General features: G+C 51.8%; 1 protein-coding gene across 2 annotated transcripts in view; it reads left to right on the top strand.

Moving 5' to 3' along the window:
* The window catches only part of SYNPO (synaptopodin), a 59,967-nt gene continuing 47,434 nt past the window's right edge, over window positions 3,619-16,151 (top strand). The window contains exon 1 of one of the 2 annotated variants that reach the window (XM_018050142.1): window positions 3,619-3,701. The gene's annotated coding sequence lies outside the window, so the exon portion shown is untranslated. Of the gene's footprint in view, window positions 3,702-11,423; window positions 11,505-16,151 lie in introns of those variants that run through there. The other variant, XM_018050143.1, reaches the window with a different exon arrangement.

The raw sequence follows: 16,151 nt of genomic DNA, 5'->3' as shown, positions 1-16,151 counted from the left end.
TCAGGCCTTCTCTTTACACTCTGATCCCTGACAGGGCGCCCTGGAAGGTAAAGGATGCCTGCAGCTCACACGCAGAGCTGCAGCAGCAAGGCCTGGGAACCCGGTCCTGGGTCTTGGCATAGCCTGTTTGGGAGAGCCCACTGTATAGCACAGGGGACTCGATGCTCTGTGATAACCTAAATGGGAAAAAAATCTAAAAAAAGAGGGGATACGTATGTACGTATAGCTGATTCACTTTGCTGTGCAACAGAAAGTAACACAATATTGTAAAGCAACAATACTCAAATACAAAAAAAAGCAGGGATTTCCCTGGTGATCCAGCATCCAGTCATTAAGAATCCACCTTCTGATGCAAGGGAAACGGGTTCGCTCCCTAGTAGGGGAACTAAGATCCCACATGCCATGTGCTGCAATTGGAGAAAGCCTACAAACCATAATGAAGAATCCTTGTCACAACGAGGACCCAGAGCAACCCAAATAAAATAAAAAATAAAACTTCTGGCTTGAGCAACCAGAAAAAAAAACAGAAAAGACAATCCCTGCTGTCTTCCTCTGGCTTCTGCTAAATGGGTGAATGAGGGGCAGTGGACTTGGAGGTTTCCTATTTCTTCAGGTCTGCCTTCAAAACCCCTTATTCTGAGCTCAAGAAATGTTTTCCTGGACATGAGGGCTCCCAGCCCCTCAGTATCCACATATGAAGGAGGGTCATTGAGCCCTCCTGTGCTCCAGGCACTAGTGCTCTGTGCCCATCTGTATAGTGACCTCCCGGGAGCAGGGAGCACCAGGTTGAACAGGCCTGGGTTGAAAGTCCAGTGGATCAAGACCCTCATGCTCAGCAGCCCCAGGATCACATGTGAGTGCCCACTGCCTTCCAGCTGACATGGCTCCAGCACCCTCCGTGTGGGCTGGGCAGGCCTCACCAGGCCGGAGAAGCAGGGCACAGATGCACAGACACGCCACCTCCTTCCATCAGAAAATCAACAGCAGCAGCCCAGCCAGTTGACTCACACTGGTTAAGAGCAAAGCGCTGAGCTCAGTGCTAATGCGGGGAGGCTGAAGAGGCTGAGGCCAAATCTCACTCCTCTGGAGGCCCACACTATCAATGGGATGGAAAACACTGACCCAAAGGCAGTGAGGAGCCCAGGCCGGCGCCAGCAGGCCCTGCATGAGTACGACTATGCCCCGTGCAGGCAGAGGGCTTCAGGCCAACAGGTTAGCCTCCCTACCTTCCTCTTGCATTGTTAGGGTGTCAGGAGCGAGCAGATAATGCGTCTGAAACGCTAGCGAGTACCTGGCACAGAGTAAGTTCCCCATGAAATACAAAAGTTATTTTATTGTCCATCTTATGAAATAATGAGCATCGAGGCAACCACCTCTCACTTGCCTGGAAACCTTCCTACGTAAAAGAACACAGCCAAGAACTCGTTGGAAGCTCCCCTTCTAAAAACGCCTCTGAGCTGTCACCAGTAAAGAGTAGCCAGCTTGTACCCTGAAGTTCATGGACCTTCACATCAGTAAACTGATGATAGAAGCAGGAGTGATGAGCAGGTGATGGAGGTGCTGATCACTTGGAGAAGGGAAAGCTTTCTGGAGGCCCAAGGATGCCAAGCTGATGTGGGTAGAGTGTCTGGGTTGGGAAGGAGAAGGGAGGCTCAGATTCGGACCAGGTTCCTAGAGGTCATGATTGCCCCTTTAACTCATTGACTGCTGTGGGGTCACTGTGGGGGTGACAAGATGAAGGGACTTCTTCAGGAGGCTGATTCTGGGGGCTGATGTGGGTTCCAGCAAGGGGTACCTCCTGGTAAGGAGGCCAGTCGGGGCATGTTGGAACCTAGACAGGACTGAATGCCAGGATCCATCCATGATGTAAAATTCCAGACAGGGAAATCACCATGTACATGGTAAATCCCCTCTCACATCCTTTATATCACATGATTTTCATGATTCATCTTCCCTCCTACTTTACAGAGGAGAGAAACCATGTCCTTAGCAATGGGACCTCACACAGCTGTTAATGGCAGGGCAAGGCCAGGAACCTAGTGTTCCAGCTCCGGCATCAATGCTCCTCTTTTATGGAAGTTTTGGGGGTGCTCTGCCTGCCTGCTCATATTACCTATAGAGATATTTAATAATAACACAGTGATGGACAGTCTTGGGACCAGGACACGGCAAGTGATGAGTGAGCCCCTAGAGGGTAACAAGCATTGATTCTGGAGTCAGGAAATCCTGGTTGGAGGCCCAGCCCCATTACCTACCACCAGCGTGGCCTGGGGAAGCATCTGAACCTCACTGAGTCTCACTTTCTCCCAACTGGGGAGAAGATGTCTGTAAAGGAGGCTCTTTCTCTTCCACGAGCCCTGGGAGGGTATGGGCTTGTCCCTTGTGCCTGGCATGGGGCTTGGGGCAGGGTAGAAATGCAGTCAATACCATCCTAATAAACTGTTCACGTTTACGGTGGGAATTTTTTTCATGTGTCAAGCATTACATTAATTACTCAACTAAATGGATGGTTAGATAGTTGGTAAGAAGAGATTGGACTCTGAGAAGAATGGTGGGGGCTGGGGGGTGAATACACATCAGTTGGGGGAGTGCAGACCAGGAGGACGGGGCCCTGTCTGGAGGCAGCTGAGGACAGAGTTTGAAGACACAATTTCTCACTCTGTCGTCATCTTGCTGTGTGACCTTGGTCAGGGACTGACCCTCTCTGGGCCTCTGTTTTTTTTTCTCAAAGGGGACAGATGGAAGGCACAAGGGAGCTGGGAGCCAAGCTGTCAGGGAGGGAGGCTCCCTCACCTGAGGTCTCCAGGCCTGTTGGGATCTGCCAGCCTGAAGGGGATTTCCTGGGGCCGGCCCAGTTTCCAGCCCAACTGACGTCTCCCCTGGATGGGTGCCCAGAACAGCTCTCTAGTGGAAAAGGCAGGCGGGCATTCTCCCAGCCCACACCTCAGCCCTCCCTCTGGGGTCTCCCCACCCCCAGCCCGACGTGGGGAAGTGGGGGATCCCTCCTGATGAAAGAAGAAGGCACTGCCCCTTGGCTCAAGCTCCTGATTTGCAGTGTGACCTCAGGCAAGTCCCTGCCCTTTTCTGGGGGCCATGAGGAGGGCAAAGATTTCAAAGCTCTGTGGGGACTCTGACACTCTGGGATCCTGCTGGGGGCTGGAGGGGCAGGCTGGGAAAGAGACTTGAGATGGGAGCTGGACCCCAGGGCCTTGCTCTTCTTGCTGCAGAGTGGACGGTGGAAGGAGGGCAGTGGGAGGCCCCCAGGTGACTGTGAGAGGGGGCAAGGCGAGCCTGGGGTTTGGGAAACATATTTACTTTTAAGTGTCTGGTGTCACCGGGGGTTTTTTCTTTGGGTTTTGAAATGCTCCAGAAGTCAGCGCTCTTCTTGTGCGTGTTTGCCGAGCAGAATATGGGCTGTATTTATTCATCCTTTAGCCCGAGCCCTTAAAAATATAGACGGCTAATGTCTTCAGTATGTATGAAATATCCCATATGCTCGGAAACAAAAGGGGCTCTGTTATTAAAGTTTCATTTCCACACGCCCCCTCCCCTCCCTCCCGCCCGCCCCCCTGACACCCTGCCCTCCTCCCATCCCGCTCAGCCTGCTCGAGACAGAGCGGGAGTGAGGAGGCAGGCGGGCAGCCGTGGCTGGAGCCTGGGCACAGCGGTCCCCACGAGAGAGGGTGCTGATTCGGCTCCAGGTGAGGTGGAGACCATGGAGGACGAGAGCAGGGTCTTCCTGGGGAGAGGGGCCTCTGGGGCTGCTGGGATGGCCAGTGGAGGGATGGGGGCCAAGGTGGCCCCTCTTGTGGGCGCCCTTGGGGCCAGGGCCTGGCAGGGCCCTGATGTCTGGGACGGAAATGCCCGCTCTGCTGCTAACTGAAACCACATGTGTCTCCCAGGCAGCGGGACAGAGAAGCCGCCAGGCCTAGGGCTGGGGACTGGGGGGAGGAGAGATGCAGGCTGGCCCCCACTGTGTGCCCAGGGATGGCTGGGGGTAGGGAGGTTTGGGGTCATTTGCATGTGTACAAGAGTGTGCGCGATGCATGAGTTGTGTGTGTTCACGTTGCATGGGTGGGTGGGCGGGGTGTGTGTGTGTGTGTGTGTGTGTGTGTGTGTGTGTAAGCATGTCTGCAGGTTGGTGGGGTGTCTGCTCGCAGGACCAAATGAGTCTCCCCTGCGGCCTCCTGTGGCCTGAGTCCTGGGCAGACTCCTACCTAACACTCAGTGCCTGGGACCCTGCTGGCTGCCCCCCAGGAGGGTCCTCAGGGGATGAGGAGACACCCTGGCCAAGCTGGTGGCGGCCCTTCTCCACTGTTCTCTGTAGCCACCATCCTCCTTCCTTTTGCCTCCAGCCCAGCTCAGTCCCCTCATACCTGCACCATCTCTGCCCATTTCCCAGGGAGGAAGGCTGAGGCATAGAGCAAGGGGCTGACAACAGTCTCGTCTCCCTCGTCCACCTCATCTTTTTCAGAGTGCTTGCCTCCAGGAACTTGTCATCTTCACTGTAGCCCTGGGAAGTGAGGAAACCAAGCCCAAGATAGGGAGAGCTTGCTCATGGCACCAGCAGGACAGAATGGGGCTGCCCCAGCCTGCAGGTGTCAGGGGATAACTGGGACAAGGGTTCCTTGGAGAACAGCTGCACCCAGATTCTGTGGCAAATAGGGGCAACCCTCTGCCGGGGACTCTGTGACCTGAATCTTCTCTTCCAAAAGAGCAAGCCTTGGTGGGAGCTGGGCTCTGGGTTCTGGGGGTGACCCTGCCACTGCCTTGCTCTGGATGTTACATGGGCTTCCTCCTAACTCTGGGCTTCAGTTGCCCCATCCCCCCAGTAGCAAGTGTAGACCAAAATAGTATTTTGTGCACAGCATTGGCCACTTGGAGATGGTGCCATGGGGACTGCCAGTTTTCATGTTAACAAAGGTTGTGTGTTATTTATACCCGCCCCCCCCCACATTAGGGGAAAATATATAAAATCCAAACCAGGGAGTGGATTTAAGAAAAATATAAACCACCCAAATGAATGAAGACTGAGGATTTCTGGGAGATCCCTGGGGTCCTGTCCATTTTGGCAACAGGCTCTCTTTATGTTTCTACCATTTTTAACATTCACGAGAGTGTGGGTTCTTGTTATCCAGGATCTAAAATGTGATCTGCCAAGTAGATCATTTTTTGGCCTCCACAAATTAGCAGCCCTGAAATTCTGTGATTGGAGTAAAAAGCTCAGGTGTCACCTTGCAAGGGGTGGCAGGGTGGGGAGGAGAGAGATTGTGGTGTGTGTTGTGTTGTCTTGTGTAGAAAGGGACCGCAAATGGAATTGGAAGATCTGGAGAAAAGATCAGCCCATCTGAGGTTGAGGCTGTGTGCCCAAGGTCAGAGGCAGGGAGTTGGGGAAAGAGATTGTTCCCTGACTGACATTTTCAAGTGCTTTGTCTGGCCTCAGCCTTGCATTGAATCGTCAGGATGGGTGGGTAGGCAAGGGGCCGCCCTAGCTTCAGCCTTTCCTGCCATTCAGCCCCAGCTCCCCGGCCATTTGGCTGCATTTTATGTGGCCACCCAGGGCTGGCCCAGGAGAGGTGCCCTGGGAGGGTGTGGGGGTGTGGGCAGCCCCTTCCGTGGCAGGGCACCGCCACCTTTCCAGGCTGGGCTGGCTGGAGCTGGTATCGCTGAGGATGTACTCCCTCAGCTCCACCCTCAGCCCCCGGAAGGCTCCCTGTTGCTGCTATTGTTGCTCATGATGATGCCTCCTTTTCCATGGATTTCCACTGGTGATCTGTCTCATCACAGCCCTCTAGGCTAGCACACAACACCCTGATGCAGGAAGCTCACCTCCCCAGACTGCCTGTTGTGTGTCATCCTGCAGTGGGAGGAGGGCATTCAGAGGGCTCACGGATGTGGATGGCATCCTTGTGGGGATGAATGCATGGCCTCTTCTTGGGGAGGCAGCAGGTGCGGAGGAAGGAGCCCAGGGCAAGCGCCCTGACCATCTGGGGCCTTAGTGCTCCCACTGACCTCAAGAGGCTGAAGTAACTTTCTAGTTCTGCCCTGGGATGGACCAACACCCATCTACCTCTAGAGGGTTCTTGCTCCTCTGCGTGCATGCCTGCGTGTGTGCGTGCTCAGGCACTTCAGCAACGTCTGACTCTCTGCAACCCCGTGGGCTATAGCCCACCAGGCTCCTCTGTCCACGGGATTTTTCTAGGCAAGAATACTGGAGTGGGTTACCATGCCCTCTTCCAGGGGATCTTCCCAACCCAGGGACTGAAGCCACATCCCCTGTGTCTCCTGCACTGCAGGTGGATTCTTTACTGCTGAGCCACTGAAGAAGCCCTCTTGTTCCTCTACAAAAGTGCTTTCCCAGGGAAGGTGGGGGACAAACCACGTGAGTTTGGCGAGGAGCTCCCTGAGCAAGGAGGGACCACATGTAGTCATCCACACTCCTTGGGCCCAGGTTCCCTTGGGGGCTAGACTAGCTATCTCAAACCCTGGGGAAGCAGCTGGCTGGGGTCATGGCCAAAGTTCCTGCTTGCAGACCTTATCACATTCTAAGTGACTTTCAGTGGCCTTGAGAATGACCAGCAGCTACACCCAAGACCAAGGGCAAACGGAAACCTGGACAGTTTTATGGGCATCGTTACAGAGAGATCAGCCCGGCCTGGGAGTGGGAGGTGGCCCTGATTAGCAGGGAGGACATGGGCTTAAAGAGCAACTTCTTCCTAAGGAAACATTCTCATCTGGAAAATGAAACTGTTCATATGACCACTGTGTGCTTAGACATACTCCCATGGTGGACTCAGCCATGGATTCGAATGGAGGGAGAGGATTGTAGTTAAACTTGTTGGTGCTTATCTATCCATAGGGATGCCCGAGAGCTCTGCTTCCTTGGATTTCATCTTGTTTTTCCTGGGTTTGCTGCACACAGGGTATGAAGCAGTGACAAAGCAGTCAAACCCAGATCTACTGATAATATTGACAGGAGGCAAAAGAAAGCTGAAGTTTGTTCTTGGGTTAGGAAAAAAAGAAAGGGATCAGGTGACCCTGAGCTCTTCTTCTACCACAGCAGTGGGACCTTGCCAGGTCCCTGCATCTCTCTCAGCTCGACTTTCCTGATCTGTAAAATGGGCTGTCACGAAGAGTCAGGAGGTAATGGCACAGAAGGTCTGGCACACAATGTATCCAGCACTCAATAAATAGCATCTCCAAGGTATCAGGTCTGACCTAGAGAGGGCGTGGCACTGCCACTTCATGGAGGGCAGGGGACATGGGGAGCAAGCAGTGAGACGAGGGAAGAGCACGGGCTCCCCCAGGCCTGGCTCCCTGGCTTTGCACCTTCCAGCACCTTCCTTCACTCTCTGTAAAACTGGGCCAGGGATAACAGCTACCAACCTCGTGGGACAGCTGTGGTGATTAAACAGGCCAACCTAGAACTTCTAGTGAATAGCAGATGCCCAGAGAGCACTGCTCTAGCTGAGTAGGCACCTGCTGCCAGGTCCTGGGCTGACCCCAGGGGCCAGGCCCCTCAAAATCTTCACTTCAAATTGTCCCACTCATGCCTGGTCAGGGCCAAGGCGCCGGGAGTAGGAAGGCCAGGTGGACAGAGGCCCCACAGCCCGGGGAGGGCATCCCCCTAGACTGGTTTCAGAACCTGCCACGCACACCACCTCCTGGAGCTCCGACCTGTCCCCGGGCGGAGGGTGGGCAGCAACAGGGCTCCTGTCCCTGCCAGCAGGCCTGTGGGGCAGGCTTCCTACCTGAAGGGTCTCAAGAGAACGGAGGAATCGGAAAAGTGAGGCTGAGAGGGAAAGGGGCCTGTGTGGGGTCCAAGTGGGGCCAAGGCAGGGACCGGAGGGGTGGAGGCGAGAGGGTGGAAACCCTGCGGGGAGAGGGAGGTGGGGAGGCCCAGTGCCGACCCTGCCAGGGCCTCCTTCCAGCTCTGCTCCCTGGAAGCGGGAACCGGTTGAAGGAGAACCGGAAAGGAGAGAAAGAAAGCAAACAGACTCAGAGAAAAGCCTGGAGCTCCGAGCGCTGGGGTTGTTTGGTCTGGCGGAGCCACCTCCTGGGCCACTCCCAGCCGTTCTGCAGACAGACTCCAACAACCCCCGCCACACAGGGTGTGTGCACACTCACGCACAAACACACATATACACAGATACAGATATACAGGCATATAGACACACACATACACAGACATGTTTGTGTGTACAGACACACACACACACACTCACACGCATACATACAGACACAGTCACACACACATATTCACAAACACACACACAAGGCACATAGACCCATGCACAGATACAGGGCACAGAGGTCTGAGGGTGAGGGTGGGTGCTGGGGACAGAGGGTTTCCATAGCATCTTCCAGCTTAACCACCTCGCTCCTCTCACCCCACAACACACACAGCTCAGCCCCTCGCTGCAATTACAGTAACACCTCCCATGCACTTAGCCTGAGCTCTAAGCTCCTTACTTGGATAAACTTGTTTAAGCCTCACAGCCACTCCACAAGGCGGGCACTGTAATTAGCCCTGGTGTGCAGATGGGAAAGTGGTCTCGGAGCAGCAGGGCCCGGAACACGGTGCCCCTCACTGACTCTGAGGGCACTAAAGCCCTGGCTCTGCGCCAGGCCCTGAGACCAGCACTCTCACCCCCACGGTCCACACCACGTGACTGGCAACATGCTGCTGCCCTTTTCTCAGGCCCCAGGAAGAGAGGGCACAGGAGAGTGGAGGCTCGGGGCTGGATGTCTGTGTGTGCTGAGCAAGGGTTAGCGGAGAGGAGAGGCAGGGAGTCGGGGCAACACAGACTCTCACACTACACTCAGGCTCCATGCCCTCAGGCCTCTTCTTCCAGCATCTCTGCCACAGCTCCATCCAGTCACCTGCCTGAGTGAGCCCTGAGACTCAATCTGCTCCTAGATCTTACCATCCCACGTCTCTCACCCTCACATGGTTCAGCCAGCCAGCCACTGCCTCAACAAGTGTGTCCTGAGCTTCTTAATGATAGCTCGAGATGCCTGTTGACAAAACATTCCATTATTTTATTTCATTTTTCGTGTGTGTGTGTGTGTGCGTGTGTGCGTGATGGGGGGCTTATTATTGTCTTTCACCTTGGCTCCACCACTCACTGAGAATTCTTTCAGTCGAGAATCAAACTAAAATATATATATATATATATATCAGAGTCCTCCACTGGGCTCAAAATGCCAACTGCACAAGTCCAGGGTACGGGAGATGCGGCAGAAAAATAGCAGCAGCATAGTGATGTCTTTGTGAACCGTATGGACAATATAATCCAGCAGAGATAAAGCTGTTGAAGGGGGGAAGTTATTCTGATGTTGTTCGGTTGCCAAGTTATGTCTGGCTCTGCGACCCTATGAACTATAGCCTGCCAGACTCCTCTGTCCTTCAGTATCTCTTGGAGTTTGCTCAAATTCATGTCCAAAGAGTCAGCGATGCTCTCTAACCATCTCATTCTCTACCGCTCCTTTCTCCTGTTAGGCATTAATAAAGATAAAATGCCCAGAATGAAGGAGGTAATGGTCTTGCCGTAATCTGTGCTGGTTTGATTTTCTGGTTTATCATGTTAGTTCTGGGAATCTGACAAATAGGCTGACAGTAGAGGAGGGTCAACAGGATGGAAGGGGTGAGAAATTCTTTCCTGTATGAAAGTTGAAGGGACTGAAGTTTAGCCTGAGGGAGAGAATAGAAAATACTCAGAGGATGGGGTTAAGCTCAGTAGGATAGAGTGCGGGGAGATTTCACCTCTCTGGAAAAGGGACACTAAAGATGGAATGAATGAGCTGCCCCTCTAGAATGAGCTGCGCCTCTGACACTGAAGACGTACAGGCCAAAGTTGGAGGACTGAGTGAAAGAGGCCAAGATCAGTGTCTCCTGACTCCAGCTCTTTCAGTAGGTTGTGCTGAAGGGAAGGGGTCCCCAGGGAGTCTTGAGCACACCCGCTCCCTTGGTCTCTCCAGGGCCTCAACTCCTGCCCCCGCTCCATGGCCCACCAGGACGAGGACAGAGTCTCAGACAGGGTGATCCACAGGGAGGGAGGAACCCCTGGGCAGCACCCTTGAAGGAGGGGTGGGTGAATGGAGGCAACGGAGGAGAAACGGTTTGCCCGAAGTCAGTGGCTTGGACAAGGCAGCAGATCATAGCCCCAGCTTGAACCCAGACCTCCAGCCCTGGTTGCTGCCTCCCCAGCCTGCGAGGTCATTGGTGGACCGACAGTCTGGTTCTCTCCCGGAAGGCTCCCAAGCAGAATCAGTCCACTCTTTCCCTCACTCCACAGTGCCTCTCACTTGAGGTCTGCTCAATGTGCATTTATTGAGCACCCCTAAGTGCAGGCGTTACACTGGCACCTAGGCGTGCGATAGCAGCTGCGCTAGAGCAGGGGTGAACTTCCTCCGTCTGTCATCTACAGATCACTTCTCGTTTTTGAAAGTACTGGCTTATTTATTCATCTGATGGCTTACTGTCTGTCTTTCCTGTGCCACCCTGCCCTGCTCTCAACCTATCCAAGCCCCCACTGTACTCCCAGATTTAACAGCAGTCCAGGCTCATAGGATGTGTTTAAAAACTGCTTGCCAGGGGCTTCCTTGTCAGTCCCAGTGCTTAGGACTCTGCAATTCTATTCAGGGGGAGCGAGTTCGATCCCTGGTCAGGGAACTAGGATTCCCTATGCCTTGTGGAGCAGCCAATTAAAAAACAAAAACACCCTGCTTACTGAATAAATGAATGGGGAGCAAAACTCACATGATGCCAGCCCCTGTGGAGCCAAAGTAACAACCAACACTTCCCGAGCCTGTCCATGTGCCAGGCACAGGGCAAAGTGCTTCTCCTGCGTCATCTCATTTCATCCTTACAACAGTGCCTAGAAGGTCGCACTATCATTGGTCCCATTTTACAGATGGGGAAACTGAGGCTCAGAGAGATTGAGGCCCTCATGACCCTTGTCACCTGCCACCTTGTATTATAGCTGCTTACGCCCCCATCTCATGCCCTCTGCCCACACTAGACTCCTGAGTGGCAAGAACCACATTTGCTCTCCCTCTGATATCCCCAGTGTCCTGCACAGGGCTGGCTTTTCATGGCACATAAAAGCATTTAGTATATTCAGTTGGGTTGAGTGAAGATTTGTGAAAGGAAAGGAAGACATAGTGAGTAAGAGAGGGTGAACAGAGAGCATCAAGCAAGGGGCATGAGTGTGCGCTCAGTCGCCTCCAACTCTTCGCGACTCTGTAGCCTGCCAGGCTCCTCTGTCCATGAGATTTCGCAGGCAAGCATACTGGAGTGGGTTGCCATTTCCTCCTCCAGGGAAGCAAGGGCAGACAGCAGCATAATGCAGTGTCAATGCTGGGAATCATCTTCAAAGATCTTTCCACCAGTGTCTCTCCTACCCACATTCAGGTTGGGGACTCCCTCAAGAGCAGCCTGCCAAGGAGTTTCCAGGCTCTGCTTGTTTACCACCAGTGACAGGGAGCTCAGCACCTATGAGGTAAGAGATGACCCAAGGGTATCACTTAGCCCAGGGTCAGGTAGTCCTCTGACAGCTCATTTCTACTGAGAACTTTCTCTGTGCCAGGCACATTAAATCCGCAAGAGGTGGGTACTATTATTATCCTAGTTTGACAGATGAGGAAACCGAGGCATGGAGAGTTGTATAACTTGCCCAAGTTCTCACAGTTGGTAAGTGGTGGAACACAGAGTATAATTCAAAGCCCAGGAGTGTGGCCCTGGAGAGCCTGCCCTCCCAACCTGATACCGGTGCTGTCCATTGAAATAAATGCAAGCACATACGTAACATTACATTTTCTAAAAGCCACACTAAAAAAGTAAAAAGAAACAGGTGGGGGAAAAGGAACCTGAGAAATTTATCTTAATAATACACCCACTTGAATCCAAAATAGTATCATTTTAACATGTAATAAATCTAAAAAAGTCATCCATGAGACACTCTATGTTCTTCTTTGGGTTCTAAGTCTTGCAAATTTGGTGAATACTAGAGTACAGCTTAATTTGAACTCATCACATTTCAAAAGCTAAGCCGCCCTTGTGGCTAGCGGCCACCATATTGGACCTCACAGTCGAATACTAGACTGCCTTTCAAGGTGCTTGCTGTGCTATATCCTAGAGCACAGGAAGCAGCCAATGAATGTCAGGCACTATGATGATTATTTTTATCATTGGTTGTTGTTGGTGATGGTCCAGGGGGAAGCTGGGGTGAGGCCCCAAGCCCTTGGCATAAGCACTGATGTTTCTATTCTTAATGTGAGTCCTTCCAGCCAGCAGCTTGATGTCTCCCAGGCTAAGCCAAGCTGTGTGAGCCCTTGGCCTGTAGGTCGAGAAGAACCAGCCTCATTCACTCTAGGATGGGAGGGAAGATCCAGGCTGAGGTCTCCCATCTCCCCAGCAGAGAACCACATGAAGTGAGGCTTCCTTGGGGTTTGTAAGCCTGTGGTCCCTCTGCTGTGGTGTGTGGGGTGGCCAGGCTCACATCTGGAAGGGAGAGTGTGAAGGCCCCTCCTTCTGGGGTCCTTAGAAGGACCACACCCTGCTGTAGCACCTCCTGTGTGTCTTAGGCAGACTAGGCCTCTACACAGAACAAACAAACAAATCCCCACCATTTTTAAAGTTTTTTTTCCATGAGACCCCATGAGTTAATTGGAACAAGGATAAGGAGTCAGCATGGTCCCCATTCCTCTGAGGTCCCTGGATAGTTGCTGAGTACAGGCAGAGTGGTTCCCAAACCTAAATTTCAAAACCTACCAAGCCTCAAAGGTTATCATCAAATTGGCCTAGGGTGTGGCCAGGGCTCTGGGATGTGTAAAAGATCCTATCTGCCTGATCTATCAGGCAGACAAGTTTGGAAACTGTGCTAACCCTTTGGCGCACAAGCTCATCTAATTCTCGCAGTAGCTGGGTGCAGGCGTGGTTATAGTTCCCATTTTACAGGTGGAAAGAGGCTCACAGAGGTAAAATAACCAGCCCAAGTTCAGACAGCCAGCAAACAGGCATAAGTAGGGGTTTACTAGCAATGGTCTTAGCCAGTGGTGTGCAGTTAAAAGTTTAACAAAATTATGTGGACAGTGACTGCAGCCACGAAACTAAAAGACGCTTGGCTCCTTGAAAGAAAAGTTATGACAAACCTAGACAGTGTATTAAAAAGCAGAGACATTACTTTGCTTACAAAGGTCTGTATAGTCAAAACTATGATTTTTCCAGTAGTCATGTATGGATGAGAGAGTTGGACCGTAAAGAAGGCTGAGCACTGAAAAACTGATGCTTTTGAACTGTGGTGTTGGAAGAGACTCTTGAGAGTCTCTTGGACAGCAAGGAGATCAATCCAGTCAATCCTAAGGGAAATTAACCCTGAATACTCATTGGAAGGACTGATGCTGAAGCTCCAATACTTTGGCCACCTGATGTGAAGAGCCAACTTTCTGGAAAAGACCCTGATGCTGGGAAAGATGGAGGGCAGCAGGAGAAGGGGCGACAGAGGATGAGGTGGTTGGATGGCATCACCACCCCAACGGGCATGAGTTTGATCAAACCCAGGGAGATAGTGAAGGACAAGGAAGCCGGGCGTGCTGCAGTCCATGGTGTCTAAGTCCATGGGACACAACTTAGAGACTGAACAACAGCTACTCAGGAGGGAAAAGCCCTGATTCGTAGCATTTGCCTACATCCATGGGAGGGGAAAGCCCTGATTCGTAGCACTTGCCTACATCCATGGGAGGGGAAAGCCCTGATTCGTAGCACTTGCCTACATCCATGGAGTAATGACTCCCACCACAGCTCACCTCAAGCTGCTGAAGCGATGTCGCTGAGCACAGAGCTGGGAACTGCTCCACACAGCCGGCCTTTGTGTCAGTGCTGGGCTCCAGCACACGGCCGGGCCGGGCACATGGTGAAACGGGAGTCCTGCTGAGTGGGAAGCAGACATGGTAGTAACGTGCTGAATTTTTAGTCATGGAACACTTCCTCAAACGAAACATTTGAAAGCCCCAACATTTCCAACACATAAAAAACATATGTTATCAAAAGTAGAGATTCATTTTATGAATATAAACGATAATATCTTGCTCTTGTTAAACTAGGTGAGCCCCAGGGCAGGGTGAGGACTTGTGATCCTGGGCAGAGTAGAAGGGGTAAAGAGCAGCTTCTTCTCAGAATCAGGAGCCTTGTGGGCCAGGCCCACTGCTGACCTCACTGTCCGTGTGGCCATGGGCACGTCCTTGCCCCTCTGGGCCTCCATCTTCTTGTGTGTCCAGGAGGAGTCTGGACTGCCCACAGGACCCCCGGGGTGTGGCTTTCCAGGCTGGCATCGGCTCTGCCACACCCCCTGCCCAACCCCAGCCAGCCTTGCCCTGTATTTATAGCCATGACTTCAGGCTCTCCAGTTCCACTGAAGCTAGTTCCCAGGCCACATATTTAGAAACCCAGCAGCGCAGAAATAGACGTGACGCACAGAGAACTTGGCTGACTTGGTGAGCAGGCTGGATTTGGTGTGTCCGATGGAATGGACTCAAGCCCCCACTATCCTGGGTACCAGGACGCATGGGCAATTCAGAGCTGGAAGGGCACTTGGAGACGCCATGCCCAGCCCTGTGTTTGTGTGGCTGGGGGTCACTGAAACCCAGCAGTGAAGAATGTGTCCGGGGTACAGAGGGCATGGCAGAACCAGGCCCATTATGAAGAGATTTTTGCTTTGTGCAAAATGGCTCTCCTCAAACCCTGGGGGACCTTCCCCCATCAATGACCATACCAGGTAACATTCAGGTGCCAGCTTGGTTTTTTTCTGCTCTGGGACAATGAAAAGAGATTATCCTCTCTCAGCCTCTGTTCCCCCATCTGTTAAATGGGAATAGTAGTAGGTACCTATTTTATAAAGTTGTTGTGGGAAATAAACAAGAGCATACTTGATATCACATACCTGGATGGTGCCCAGCACACAGTGTTCAGTTAAATATGGCCCTTGTTCTAATTATATCCTCAGTCACCCCTTAACAAACTTAACAATTATAATGACAGCAGCTGCCTCTTCAAAAGCATCTACTCATGTTACCTTATTCCGTCCTCACCACAGCCATAAGATATCCTTATTATTATCCTCAAAATCATGGAATAACATGTGTTTCACATACAGGAGACCCTCTATCCACTTAATGAAGTTGGGAAAGAATTCTCTCAAAGAAATAAAGCTAATATGTAAAATCGCATTTTTATACACTGGACCATAAAAATACTCAATCCTAAATGGTAAAACAGGTTCTTAGCGGGACACGAAGGTTCTAAAGTGATGAATGATTGAATAATCAGAATGTGAGCATAAGACATATCTCAGGGGCTTGCAGGATTTGTGTTCCTGAGTTTTCCATCTAATATGGATTTTATGTATTTTTAATTGCATGTGAGAATTCAACATAATAGGGAACTTGAGGGACTTCCCTGGCAGTCCAGTTCAAAACATAGTAAACTTGAAATACATATGCCATATAAACAAAAGACAGCACTACACGTGTTTGTGCGTGTGTGTATACATATTATGATAGCACTACATATATATGTTTTTGCCACACCGCCACAGTATGTGGGATCTTAGTTTCCCAACTAGGGATCGAAGTCATGCGCTCTGCAAGGGAACCGCAGAGTCTTGACCACTGGGCCTCCAGGGACGTTCCAAGATAGCATCATATTAATGCCACTGTTTTTTCTGTCCTAATGATACACACACTCTCCAGTTCCCTTTTCTGCTTAATTATTTTTCCATCACACTTATCACCCTCTGACATATTTATTTATTTTTCTTCAATTCCAACTAACATGTGAGCTTCGCGTGGGCAGGGTGCTTCTCTCTCTCTCTCTCTCTCTCTCTCGCTCACTGTGTGCTGCCAGGACTTAAAATAGTGGATGGCGCAGAGCAGGCGTTCAGTAAATATGTGTCAAAAGAATGAATGAGTAAGTGACTGTGTGCGTCTCCATCCTACAAGAGAGCAACTGGAATTCAGTTCCAGTTCAGAGTGGCTGGCCCCCAATTACCCAGCTATCATGAGGCTTCACTGGGGCCTGCCTGACACTCCTCTCTCCTGAAACCAGCCAGTGCATCCGGCTCAGGAGTTCTTCCCAGCCTCTCACAGCCACC

Source organism: Capra hircus, chromosome 7, assembly GCF_001704415.2.
Source record: "Capra hircus breed San Clemente chromosome 7, ASM170441v1, whole genome shotgun sequence".
NCBI lineage: Eukaryota > Metazoa > Chordata > Mammalia > Artiodactyla > Bovidae > Capra > Capra hircus.
Note: the sequence above shows the minus strand (reverse complement) of the source record. Positions and strands in the feature narration are given on the sequence as shown.